Consider the following 13,173-nt stretch of genomic DNA (forward strand, 5'->3'; position numbering starts at 1 on the left):
CCAACTATAACTTCTAGAATGTCAACATCTTGTTTTAATTATAATTAATATCTTGGTCACCTCACTTATTATTAGATCTATAGCCTACATATTTAAATTAATGTTATTTGACACCCAGCAAAATTTAAAAATGCAAGGTTCCATTATTCAGTAAATAAATTTCTCAGTGGGTAGATGTTTCTCTTCTCCCTCCTACTGATGAAGCAACAGTATACGTTAGTTTAATGGTGTTAGTTGTTAGTCAATAACACACTGCTGCAAATACTGATTCTCTAATCCACCCTATGTTTACTTTGTGTGTATGTCTGAGTTGGTTAGAATGTATTGACAATTGCTTTAACCATCAACAGTAATATGAGCTAACCCTGGGCTTTCAATGAACAGACTTCATCTGTCTGTATTAAGATATCTGACTTATCCTTAATAACAAGAACTCCCCCGACTGCTTCCTACAAGGCTGGTGCAGCCTTAGCTGCATCTTTTGCACTTGTTTCAAGTAAGGATAGTTGACGGCCGTGCACCAGGCTTAGGCTTCTTCTGCAGATTCTTGCTATTCACATTTGCTAATCTTATTACCGAGAATCACAAGAGTAAAGCTCTCAGGCTGATTCACTTTTGCTGAATATATGAATTCTTTCTTCCAGTTATCAAGTCCTGGAGACTTTGAGAGTCAGCTACGCTAAAAGTAAGAACACAACACTCAGCATCGGTGTCAAATGGTGCCCTCGGGTTTCTAAACCACTTTTGACTGACTGTGTTCCAAACTTGCAAAGTTAAAATGAGCCATTCACCTCCAAATCTTTATTTAAAAATCCTACACCTATTGTATGGAATGCCTGGGTATCAAGTTTATTAGTCATGTATATGTTTGTAAGAGACCTCTTCCCAACTTCACATGTCCAAGTAAAATTGCTTTAAAAAACGATAATTTTCCTGCCTTTGCTAATCATAAGCTCTTTGACTTCAGAGCCCTTAACTGTTCAGTTTAAGCGCCATCATCACCTCCTAACCACCTGCATCTCAGAGGAAGCCACGGGGAGGCCCCTGGCTTGGCCCATCCTGGTGAATCTGGGGAATGCACAAGAGTCAGGAATGGCACGGAGAGAAGTCCAAATGAAAGGTTTGATTGGAGAAAAATCTATTGGTTAGGTCACAATTTTATCCTTCAGAAACATACAATATCAGGAAGATAGGACCACATAGGAAAACACACACACACACACACACACACACACACAGAGCTATGGGGGCAGAATAGCCTAGTAAAAAAATTGGTAATTTTGAATTTAAAAAATTTAAAGACCTGAGTACATTTCAGCTCAGGATTTGACCAGACGTTTTTAGATGCGATGGTTAACATTTCCTCACTTCAGTTTCTTCTTAGAAAAATAGAGATGTTATCCATCAATAAGAGTGACCCCTTTCTCATAGCAGCCATGCATCAAATTATAGCTACTGAAGTGCTAGGAAGGAAAAAAAATTTAGGATTGGATTTTAGCTGACTCAGGAATAGGAATAAGTTTAGCCAGAATTTTCCTCGGTATAATTTATTTTGAACAGGGTCCATTTATTAGTGATTTATTCTACAATAATAAGTATTAATTGTTCAGAAAGAACACAGAATATTTTATACATATATACATATTTTATACATATATATCACATTTATATAGGAGGCAAGCACAATACGACCCTGCCATCTTGTGGTAGCATGGAATTTGACAGCCATGTTAATTTGTCAAATGTAGAGTTTTGTTCTAAGGCCCTGGCTCCATGGCACTTTCCCCCCCAAATAAATAAATAAACAAACAAACAAACAAATAAATAAGGCAGAAGAGTTTTTATCAATGTACATATTATTCAGCAACTTTGATGTTTTTATTCTTTTTGGAAATAAACTGATGCAATTTTTTTTCTTAAGAAGAAACCCATTAATTGATTCTTTCAACACCATTTATTGACTGCTTTCTATCTGTCAGGCACTGTTTTAGACTTTGGAGATATGTGGTTTAACAAGAATATGTGTCTGTCCTCAAATAGCTCAAGATCTAACTAAGGGTGAATACTATTACAATGTAAGGGTCATGACCAAGGAATGTTACAGAAATTCCCAGGTGAGCACCCGGTTCAGAGTGGTGCCCTTGGAGGAGACTTAGAAAAAGAGAAAACACTGAAGTGAATCTTAAAAAATAGAAATTAATCTAGATTAATCGAAATTAATAAAGCTAGAAATTAGCCAAGCAGAGTAAAACTGGAGGAAGTAGGCTAGTGGAAGAAGTGGAATCAAGGCAGAGGGAATATCAGGGGTAGAGATAAGGAGCAAAAATTTTAGATCAGTTCCTAAGGTATTCACCACTCCTTTGCCAAGTATCCGGCTAAGTGCTGGGATACCACAGGAGACAAGGTAGACATTGTCCCTGCCAATATGAAAATTGCATTTCACGAGGGAAGTGATACATGAGATGAATGCAAAAAAGGTGGAGTAGACTGTGCTAAAACAAAGAGATTTGCCCTGATTTTGAAGGTTAGAAAAGTCAGAAAAGACCACCTTGATGAAGTGAAATTTAATTTAAAGAAGAAAGGAAGAATGAGCGTTAACCAGGTAAAGGGGGAAAGTGGATGGCTGGGCGGAAGAACTTTCGAGGTATTGGGGAGAACGTGAAGGCCAGAACCAGGTGCTTCTACCACTACCCTTTCCCCCAAGAAACAGAAGGAAGTTCCTGGTGGGTAGACCATGAAGGGCAATAGTAATGAAATGAGGCTAGATGTGATAGGCAGAATAATGCCCACTCTCCAAAGTGCTCACATCCTAGTCCTGGAACCTGTGAACACTTATACAATAAAAGATAATTAAGATTGCAGATGGAATTAAGATTGCTAATCCATTGACCTTTACATAGAGAAAAGATCCCAATGTAATTTTGTAAGCTTTCAGATGTGGGAGCGGGAGGAAGAAAAGTGAGGCAGAGACATGAGATGGAAGAAAAGTGAGGCAGAGGCATGAGATGGAAGAAGGGGAAGAAGTTCAACAAATGACAGGAAATTGACCCATCACTGTTGGCCTTGATGATGGATAAAGGAGGTCATGAGCCAAGGAATGTGGGGGGCAACTAGAAGCTAGAAAAGGCAAGGAAGTGGGTTTTCCTGTAGAGCCTACTGAAAGGAATGCAGCCCCATCAACACCTTGATTTTTGCACAGTGAGACCTGTGTTGGACTTCTGACTTAAAGAACTACAAGATGATACATTTTTGCTATTTTAGGTCACTCGGTTTGAGATCATTTGTTATGGCAGCAACAGAAAATTAATACACTGGTTGTGTTGTCGGTCGGTAGATCAGGGAAGCCCTACAAGCCCTGTTAAAGATTTTAGTCTTTATGGTCAAGGTGGAGCTATTTTCTAGTTCAGAAAGGAAAGTGACATAGTCCAGTCTGCATGTACAAAAATCACACCAACTGGCTTCACTGAGAATTGATGAGTGGGAGCAATAGTGACACAGGGAGACCTGTGAGAAGGACTATTGCAATTGTCAGTAATATATGATGGTGATTCGGACTAGAGTAAATAATGGCTGTGAAAAAAAGAGAGACATTGATTCATTTAAGAGATATTTAGAAGAATTGGCAAGGTTTGCTACTTAATGGATGTGAATGGTAAGACAAAGTGTAGACTTAATGTTTATGCTAAGATTTCTGGTTTCTAATGGGGCATATTATATTATTATTTATTGGAAAATGCTTTAAATACTGACAGAGGAGCCGATTTTGAGGGAAATTCAAGTTCAAATATGGCAATACTGATTTTGAGATGTTTGAGAGCTATCTAAGTGGAGATGGCCAACAGATGGTTGTGTTATACTGGTTTATAGCTCAGCAAACAGGTACAGACTGAAGATAAATATTTGTGAGTTACATATACACGATAAAGAAAAACATAGCATTGATTAGATTGTTTGGGGAGGGTATTAAAATAAGGAACTAGAGAGAACTATGAGGTATAGCAGCATCTATGGGACAAGTAGATGAAGAGAAACTGGCCAAAAAAAAAAAAAAAACAAGACTGAGGAGGAACTGGAAGATTAGAGAAAATCAAATTGTGTAAGGTTACATAGGCCAGTATTATTCTCCGGAAGTAGGGAGTGGTCAATTATATTACAAGTTTCAGAGAGGTCCAGGAATATAAGGACCAAAAAGCTTCCATTACATTTATTGAAATAGATTTTATTTGAGATATTGGCAAGAAGTATTATTTATGGAGTGGAAAAGAATCAGAATTGGAGTTAGGTAAGGAATGAGTGAGAGGGGATGAAATGATTACAGTTGGTAGGGGAAAATTGAAAGAAAATTATGGGTAAGAGTACATTGCTTTCTTGGCTTTTTTCCATTTTCATGTTACTTGAATTTGCTACAGAGAAACCTTGATATTGCATGACAGAAAAATAAAATCAGAAGTCAAAGAAAACTATGCTTAGTCACATCGTAATTAAACTGTGTGAAACCAAAGATTAAAAAAATATGAAAGCATCCAGGGAAAAATGACATATTATATATAGGGGAATCATGATTTGAATGACTAGAGATTACTCAACAGAAGACTTGGATTTCAGAAGACAGTGGAAAACATCTTCAATGTAATGGAAGAAACTAGCTGTCAACTCAGAATCCTATATCCAATGAAAACATCTCTCAGGAATGAAGGTGAATTAAAGACATTCTCAGTTGTAGGAATTAGAATTAGTTGCTCCAAAGAAATGCTAACAGAAGTTCTTTAGTCAAAAAGGAAATTATACCAGAGGGAAACTTGGAAATTCAAGAACAAAGGAAGGGCAACAGAAAGGAAAAATATCTCAGTAACAAAAACATTATTTTCTCTCTTCTTGTGTTCTTTCAAGTATGTATGAATATTGAAAGCAAAAATTACGACATTGTTCAATGTATGTAAATGTAATATATGTGATAGCTGTAACATAAAGGAGTATGGGTAAAAGGACCTACATGGTTGTAATATTTCTATACTTTAATTGATTTGGTAAAATAATAACTATAAATAGACGTTGAAAAATTAGGTGTGTGTATTATAACCCCTAGAGCTACCTCCCTCCCCACCCAAAAATAATACAAATAGAAAGAGCCCAAAACCAATAGATTAATTAAAATATAATATTAAAATATTTAAATAATCCAAAATAAAAGGGTATACAGATGAACAAAAAAAAGAGATAAGCAGAAACTTATTTTAATTGCAAGACGTAATGAAATCACATCAATATTACATTAAATACAAATGGCCTCAAGACAAGAACTCAAAGACAGAAATTGTTAGACTCAATAACAAAACAAGACCCAGTTATTGGATTGTTTCCAAGTACTCGAAAAACATTACAGTTATTCCCAATTACTTGGGAAAAACACTTGAAATATAATGACATAGATAGATTAAAAGCAAAAAGATGGAAAAAGATATGCTATGCAAATGCTAACCAAAATAAAGATGAAGTGGTTATATTAATACAAAACAAAATAGAATTCAGAAAAAAAGAAAATTATAGAGGAAAAAGAGAAACATTACATAATGATTACAAGATCAATTCACCAAGAAAATATAAGAATCCTAAATGTTTGTTTACCTAACAAGAGAGTTCCAAAATATACAAAGCAAAATGATAGTACTGAGAGGAAAAACAGACAAGCTTACCAGTATCGCTGGAACTTTAACATTCTTCTCCCATTAAACAATTAGAAAATCAGCAAGAATATAGAAGACCTGACAACCGAAGTTACCTAGGTAACAGCATCAACAGATGCACAAAAAGCACTCAATATTCAACATTTGTCCATCAAAAACTGCGAGCACCCTAGAAGTTCCCTTAGCACATGAAAAGGAATCAACAACAACAACAGAAAAACTAAAACTAGCATCAGATTTAATGATGAAAGATAAAAGTTTTCTCCCTGAGATTACAAATGTGAAAACAACGTCCACCATCACCAATCCTATTCAACATACTGAAATAGTGAATGGTAATGTTTAGACATCCATGAGAGAGAGAGAAAGAGATAATTAGAGGTATATTTTACACCTTATACAAAATTAATTCAAAATGGATCATGCACCTAATACATAAAATTATAAATTTTTATAACAAAATATTGGAGAAAATTTTTGTGGCATTGGGTTAGTCAAAGAGATCTTAAGATATGAAATAAAAACAACAATCCATATAAATAAATGAGACTCCACTAAAATTAAAAGTGTTTGTTCTGTGAAACAAACTTAAGGAAATGGAAAGACAAGCCATAGAATGGGAAGAAATATTTGCCAATCACATATCTGACAAAAGATTTGCAACCAAAATAGGTGAAGATCTCTCACAATATAGCCATAAGAAAAAAATCAATCAAATTAAAAGAGGGAGCAAAAACGTGAAAGAGATACATCGGCAACGGAAATATACAGATGGCAAATAACCATATGAAAAGATGCCCAACATTATTAGTCATTAAGGAAATGCAAATTAAAACCACAATGAGATATCACTTTACAACTATTAGAAAGGCTACAATTGAAAAAAAAGAAAAATGATAATACAAAATCTGGCAAGGGAATATTACAGCAAGTTTTACAGTATGTTTTCATTCATTGCTAGTGGAAATACAAAATGGTACAGGCACTTTTAAAGTAGTTTAGCAGCTTATTATAAAGTTAAACATAGACTTACCATCATCCCACTTCATCCCACTATCACCATCGTAGACTTATCCATCAATCCCACTCTCTAGACAGACCTCTTTGTAATCTCTCCCACCACCAGCCCCACTCATCCTCAGGTAAACATCAATCTCTTTCTTTCACTAAAAATTAGTTTGCACTTCTAGGAATTTATATAAATAGAAGCATGGAGTATGTACCCTTTTTTATGTCTTTCACTCAGCATAACTAACTTGTTGAGATTCATCCACGTTGTTGCATTCATGACATGAATGTGGCTCACTCATTTTTCTTGGTAAGTAGTATCCCATCATATGGATGTAGCTCAAATTTTTAATGCATCCTATGTTGATGTACATTTGTGTTGTTTCCACTTTTTGATTATTACAAATAAATGCTATGAACATTTGTGTACGAGCCTGTGTGGAGTGGCTGGACTGTATGGTAGGCAGAGCTTTAACATTTTTAATAATCTGTGAAATTGTTTTTCAAGCTCATCCTACCATTTTACATTCCCACCAACAGTATATGATGGTCTCAGTTTTTCTACATCTTTTCCATCACTTATTGCGATCAAGAATTTAATTTTAGCCTGTGAGTACACGTGTAATGTTGTTTCATTGTGGTTTTAGATTGCACTTCTCTAATGACTAACGGTACTGAACATCTTTCTTTTTTCCTATGCTTATTTGCCATCGTATATCTTTTTTGGTTAAATATCTGTACAAATCTTGTGGACACATGAACACATTTCTGAAAGCCAGTCAATCAATGATAAGCTCACCTGGATAAGCACACTTTCATACTTCCATAGCTGACACCAACCTTTTCCTGAGTACGAAAGTCTGCCAGTCCTCCATCTCTTCCAAATCCCTCTATAAAATAAGCTCCCTGCCTGACAATCAGGAAATCTGTGCCTAAAATCACAGCTCTGCCTGACTTAAGTCAGTAATAAATTTAGCTTCTTTCTTTCAAATGTTGAGTGGTGTGCTCTCCCTTCCACATCGTTTACTTTTATCTAAAAATTATTATTTTTTAAGTATGTTTTGTGACTTTGGAGAAATCTGCTTTCTCTTTCATCAAAGAAAGGAAATTTCTTTATCAATAGTTATTAAGTCCATCCTTTCTTCACTTATTTAAATATCTTCTTTATTCTAAACGAAATTCCTATACATTCTTGATTCTATCCAAAACGCTTAATCATGATTTTCTTTGCATTTCCAAGAAGTTTTTCTAGAACAGTGCTAATTTGCTACCAAACTGTGCTATTTTTCTACCACTGGAGTCTCTCTTAACACAGTCTCACATAACTCGTGAGACTCACATAATTTGTTTCTCAAATCAAACCATGAGAAACAACTAGAGGGGGTCAGCTTATTTAGTCTTAAACCTGAATCCTTTCAGCTCTTCTCTTTGATTGTGAAGCAGCTTTTTAAAATAATCTAGGGCTTGCTCGTGGAAATTAGTGGCAGAACAACTGGATTGAAAACAATAAAAAGCAATGCAAAAGAGAAAAGTAGATAGATATTTTCATTCATGGCCAACCAAAAGGTTTTTATTTTCAACTCAGAGTCTGTGATGCTTCATGAAATCAAGGTGGTTGTTTTTTTGACTCTACATGCCTAGCAACTAGAGGAATAGCTTGTATGTGGTAGACATTGAATAAGTATTTGTGGGATGAATGAATGAATGAATGAAATGAGTTTTGCCTTCCTGTGTGTATTTATGCTAAGCACATAGGATAAAATTGAGACATTATTCTTAATTACAAGTGATTACAAAGTGGTTGGGTGGACAACTTAACAAATAGCATTTGTGAATTAAATATAAAGTTTACACTGCAGCATCACCAGATGAGAAATTATTGTTTGCTAATCAAGTGGTATAGACCACAAATGCCTGGGAAGGAATAAATCACTGTAGACTACAGAAATCTAGGCTCGCTTGATGCAAATCTACACCTGGACTCTGAAAGGATGTTGATTTTTTTAAACATGAAATTCTTTCTTCTGATCTCCTTGGATGTGAAACCTGTTGCTTCTTCCTCTAATTCAATTTTTTCATTAAGTAGCAGCTCCATCACTTAGCATTTGATTCATCCCACACTCTGACTGCTAGCTCTGTGGTGAAACTGGTCTCATGCTAGAGAAGCCCAAAGGTTAACCAGAAAATAGCACAGAAAATGTGGTTCCCAGATTTCTATTTTTAAAGGAAATTCAGCATATTTTCATTCTGTTCTTCCAAGCATTGTCATTTCCTCTATATTCTTAAAATCCTTCAAACCTTGAAAATAACCTCATAAGAATATATAGTAGTTAATTGCCTAACAGATACACATATTGTACTCACTTTCTTGTTCCTTCTGTTCTTTTTATTGCTATCAAAATAATAATTGTGGTAGAGTATAATAATTTGGCACATTAAAAAGAACAAACCAGACGAGATTAAGGAGACATGATATAGAATGTAATGTGATATCCTGAATTGGATCCTGGAACAGAAAAGCAACATATGTGGAAAAACTGACAAAATCTTAATGAGGTCTGAAGTTAGTCAACAGAAATACTCAACAGAAATGCACCAAAGTTAGTTTCTTAGTTTTGACCAATGCACCATGGAGAAGTAAGATGTTAACATAAGGGGAAACTGGATGAGGTATATGTGGGAACTCTTGTATTATTTTTTCAACTTTTCTGTAACTATAAAATTGTTCCGAAAATGTAATGGATGTTAAAAGTTAAATATATAACTATATATTTCAGTAAGCATATTGGAGTGATTTTTCAATTAATTATCTTATTGTTACTTCTAAAATAAGACTATTTTATTCATTATGTTTTCTTCACTATGTGTAGCACATGGAAAGTACTCAAGAAATATTTGCCAATTCATTGAATTGTAGAGGATCCAGGCGTTCTTTTTAGTTTTTAACAGGAGAAGAAGCTGTATTCTCCACTCTAGCCACTAGGTGGAAGTATCAGCACATCGGTTAAAATGCGTTCTTCATCCCGACGTTAAAAACTACCATTTGAAAACAAACATTTGAAAAATGTTATGATACGACATTAATATATATATAGCAGGGGGAAGAATTCCTAGTATTGTGATGAAGATCAAGAAAGATATGAACTGGCTGTGGACAGGAATCCAGGATACTGAGATAGCCAGAAATAAAGTGGAAAAAAATTTAGTCATTTATTTAAACATTTCCAGACGCGGATATAAGTGCAGTTGGGCAGATAGCACATCTGGAGAATTAACGGACATCTATCTTTCCCCAGACGTAAGTGTAGCGTGCAATGTCTGAAACTACCAAGGCATGGAAGGCTAAAATGATCAGTGTGATGCCGTCAGTGCTTCAATATGAGTGATAGGTTTAAGTGCACCAGAACCATTCAGATTGGATGCTACCATTTAAAAAACCGATCTGCATTCTCCCTGTCATTTTCCTTTTTACACTTTGTATCATTCAGGACATAAAAGCACTTTCTAATATTGGCCAATGCAAGGTGTAACTAGGAAGGCAGAATCTAAAACCAAAAAAGGAATTAGAATGGATTCTTGTCTCAAAAAAACCCCACAAAACTTGCTTTGTAGTCTCCAATTCATCAATTTTATTCACTATTTTGGGTAATCAGATGTTCATTATGTCTTGAACACTATGCCGATCAAATTCTCTGTCCTCTGTATAAACTCTCTCAATAAAGATTGATACAGGTATGAGAGGACACCAGAATTTTTTCAGACAGATTTATATTAGACACAATTTAACACAAAGTGAAATCTAGTGATTCAGTCATAATTTGACAAATATTTATTGACTCACTGCCACATATCATGTGTGTTAGTTGGTGACAGTACCGAAATAAAATAAACAAATAGGGATTTGTTCTTGCCCATTTTCTGGCCCATACAAGCTTTCAGATAAGTGTGGTGTGTCAAGTGCATCTTTACCTGGTTTTCAGGCTCAGAGATGTTAGAGGTCTGGGAAATTGTTCCTTTCCCAATTGTAGCGAAAATCCATAGACCAGGGAAGGAATAATTATAGTCACGTACTCTTTTACACAGAGAAGACCTATCATCAAATAACTGTCCTGACATTGAAAATTTAACTGCTAACGGATTATTAACACACAACCTACTTGTTTCTAGGAATAAGGTCTACTTGTTTTTATTTATGAGTCTACATTCTGTGAGCGGAAATTTAGATAACGTTTGAGTAACATTTTCCATGTTGACTGACAACCACATACGTGGCAATGACAGAAATCTGAAAAAGATTCGTTTGGTTTCCTCATTAGTGATCTCCAGCTACAACATTCCCCTTCATACTCTCCTTTTCTTTACATCCACATCCACATATTTAATCTAAAGCCTGGTTATTTGGAGCAAAAATTCCAATAAGTGGCATTTCCAAGGATAACACTTAATAGATTGAGAACTTTAGGGCTTGCAGGCTTAGAGGTGTAGTTAGAAAGCACTTTATTAGAAATGCAGGCCACTGGGGGAATCAATCTTTCCTGCTTAGGGGGAAATTGCCTCTGTTTATTAATTTCCCTATAATAATTAATCAACAGACACAGTTATAAGCAAATGTTTTTGCCAGCAGTTGGACAACTACAAGCAGCGTTTTTGTTCAAAGGACACCTGCATAATGACTTGTGGACACTTATGAAGCAGAAAGATAAGGTACAATAGATTCTCTGGAAAAAATCTGCCAGGTACGACTCCGTGGGTAGGAGGCAGTGCAGTGGACTTCTTTGGATCTACCACTTGAGCAAGAGAGAAGAGGGGCTACCCTACTGCCCTCTTCAGCAGGGAGAAAAACTAGAGGCTGAGAGCGTGGCTAGAGACACAGTAGTGCTGTGATTTCTCAATAGAACTCAGATTCTTCCTCTAGGTGTTATCTTTTATATATCTTACACATAAAAGGAAGAGGGTATAAATCTAGATTGTTTTTGTTGTTGTTATTCTATTTTTATTTTGTTTTTCTTTATACAACAGGAAATTTTAGTTACTTGATGGTGTACTTAAAGGCATGTATATCAAATAGTTGAAAAAATAACATTTTATTCTGTCATTTGTATTTAGAAGTATATCAAGTTTGTTTGGGGGTAGGCAAAATACACCAATAAATAAAATTTACACTTTTTAACTAGGTTTTTGGATGCTACATTCCTGAAATTTCACAAAAAATGATATTTTTTGGAAAAAACAGAAAAAAGGTAGAAATCACATTGCCTTTTGTTTTTTTAAGGATCATTTCTTGATTGACTTATTTTCATTTCTGTATGTATGCTAAAAAAAAAAACTAAAACTAATGGGTTTCTAGAACAACAACAACAACCAAAAAAAAAATAAAAAATAAAAAGTAATGAGTTTCTGACAAACCTAGAGAGTAGTTCATTATTTTAACTATTAACTACCAGATCATTCAGGTCTCTGTTCTCTTCTATGTTTGTCTGTCTCATTCTCATATACTTATTTTTAAGTAGAACACATTGTACTTAATCATTGTCAAAGATTCTCTGAGAATCTGCTTTTCTACTCAATTTCTTCTAGATGGAAGATAATTTTTTGAAGAGAAACAATCTGAACTGTCATAGAGATAAACAAAATCTGTGGAAAGTACGTTGTTATTGGAGGCATCTAACCCAGAAGTTTCTGTTCTATAAAGGTATGTGTTTGGGGGCGTCTCTGAAAAGCACCAATCATTTCTTTGCTGGGACATAGTTTATACCTGAAGGAGAACGTGTAAGCAAAGAGGAAATGATGATGAATGTGCTCTTGCTGCTGCAGAAACCTCTTTCTAAAGGAGTAACGCTAACAAAACAAAGGAGACTTGAAAATGCAGTGGACCTCACCCTCAGCCCAGGTGAGCTTCCAGATTCCCCACCTCCCCTGGCTGAGCCATCCCTGAATTCGCAGCTAGGGTGGTCGTCTGCGTGCAGAACTTAAAGCAAACAAGGGCAAGCTGTAGCCAGATGTGGGGGCTTTCAGGTTCACTGACGGTTCCTGGGGTGCTTGAAGTCAAAGCAGCTCACGCACGTTCTGCTTTCCACCAGGAAACATGGAGACGTGGAGCCCAAAGGAATCTGATCAGCTCTGGGTCCCCAAGTTGGCCTTTTTGTGCTGCAAAAGCCACCACATTTGCTCCTTTTCCAAGTCTCATAAGGAAATACAAATGCCTTTGAAATATCAGCCACTGTTACTGAAGCTCAAATTGCTGTAGCAAATCTGATAAGCCAATGGATCCACCTTATAGGCCAAGATCCAGTAATATATTCCTACGAGATTGTTTCTTTGCCCTCCTCTGTACATGGGTTCCTAGAGATGTGATATCAGCCCTTTCTACTAAGTAGAGAGAATTTTTATTAGATCTTTGGAGAAATGGAAAGAAAATTCTTATTTTCAGAGGCATCTAGTTTTATCTCTCCCTCTTCTCCACATATCTAGCTCCAAAATC

General features: G+C 35.6%; 1 pseudogene; it reads right to left on the bottom strand.

Moving 5' to 3' along the window:
* Positions 1 to 359: 359 nt before the first annotated feature.
* LOC101391933 (ras-related protein Rab-9A-like) overlaps positions 360 to 13,173 on the bottom strand; it is a 57,453-nt pseudogene continuing 44,639 nt past the window's right edge.

Source organism: Ceratotherium simum, chromosome 16, assembly GCF_057802395.1.
Source record: "Ceratotherium simum simum isolate JZ-2026a chromosome 16, ASM5780239v1, whole genome shotgun sequence".
Lineage (NCBI taxonomy): Eukaryota > Metazoa > Chordata > Mammalia > Perissodactyla > Rhinocerotidae > Ceratotherium > Ceratotherium simum.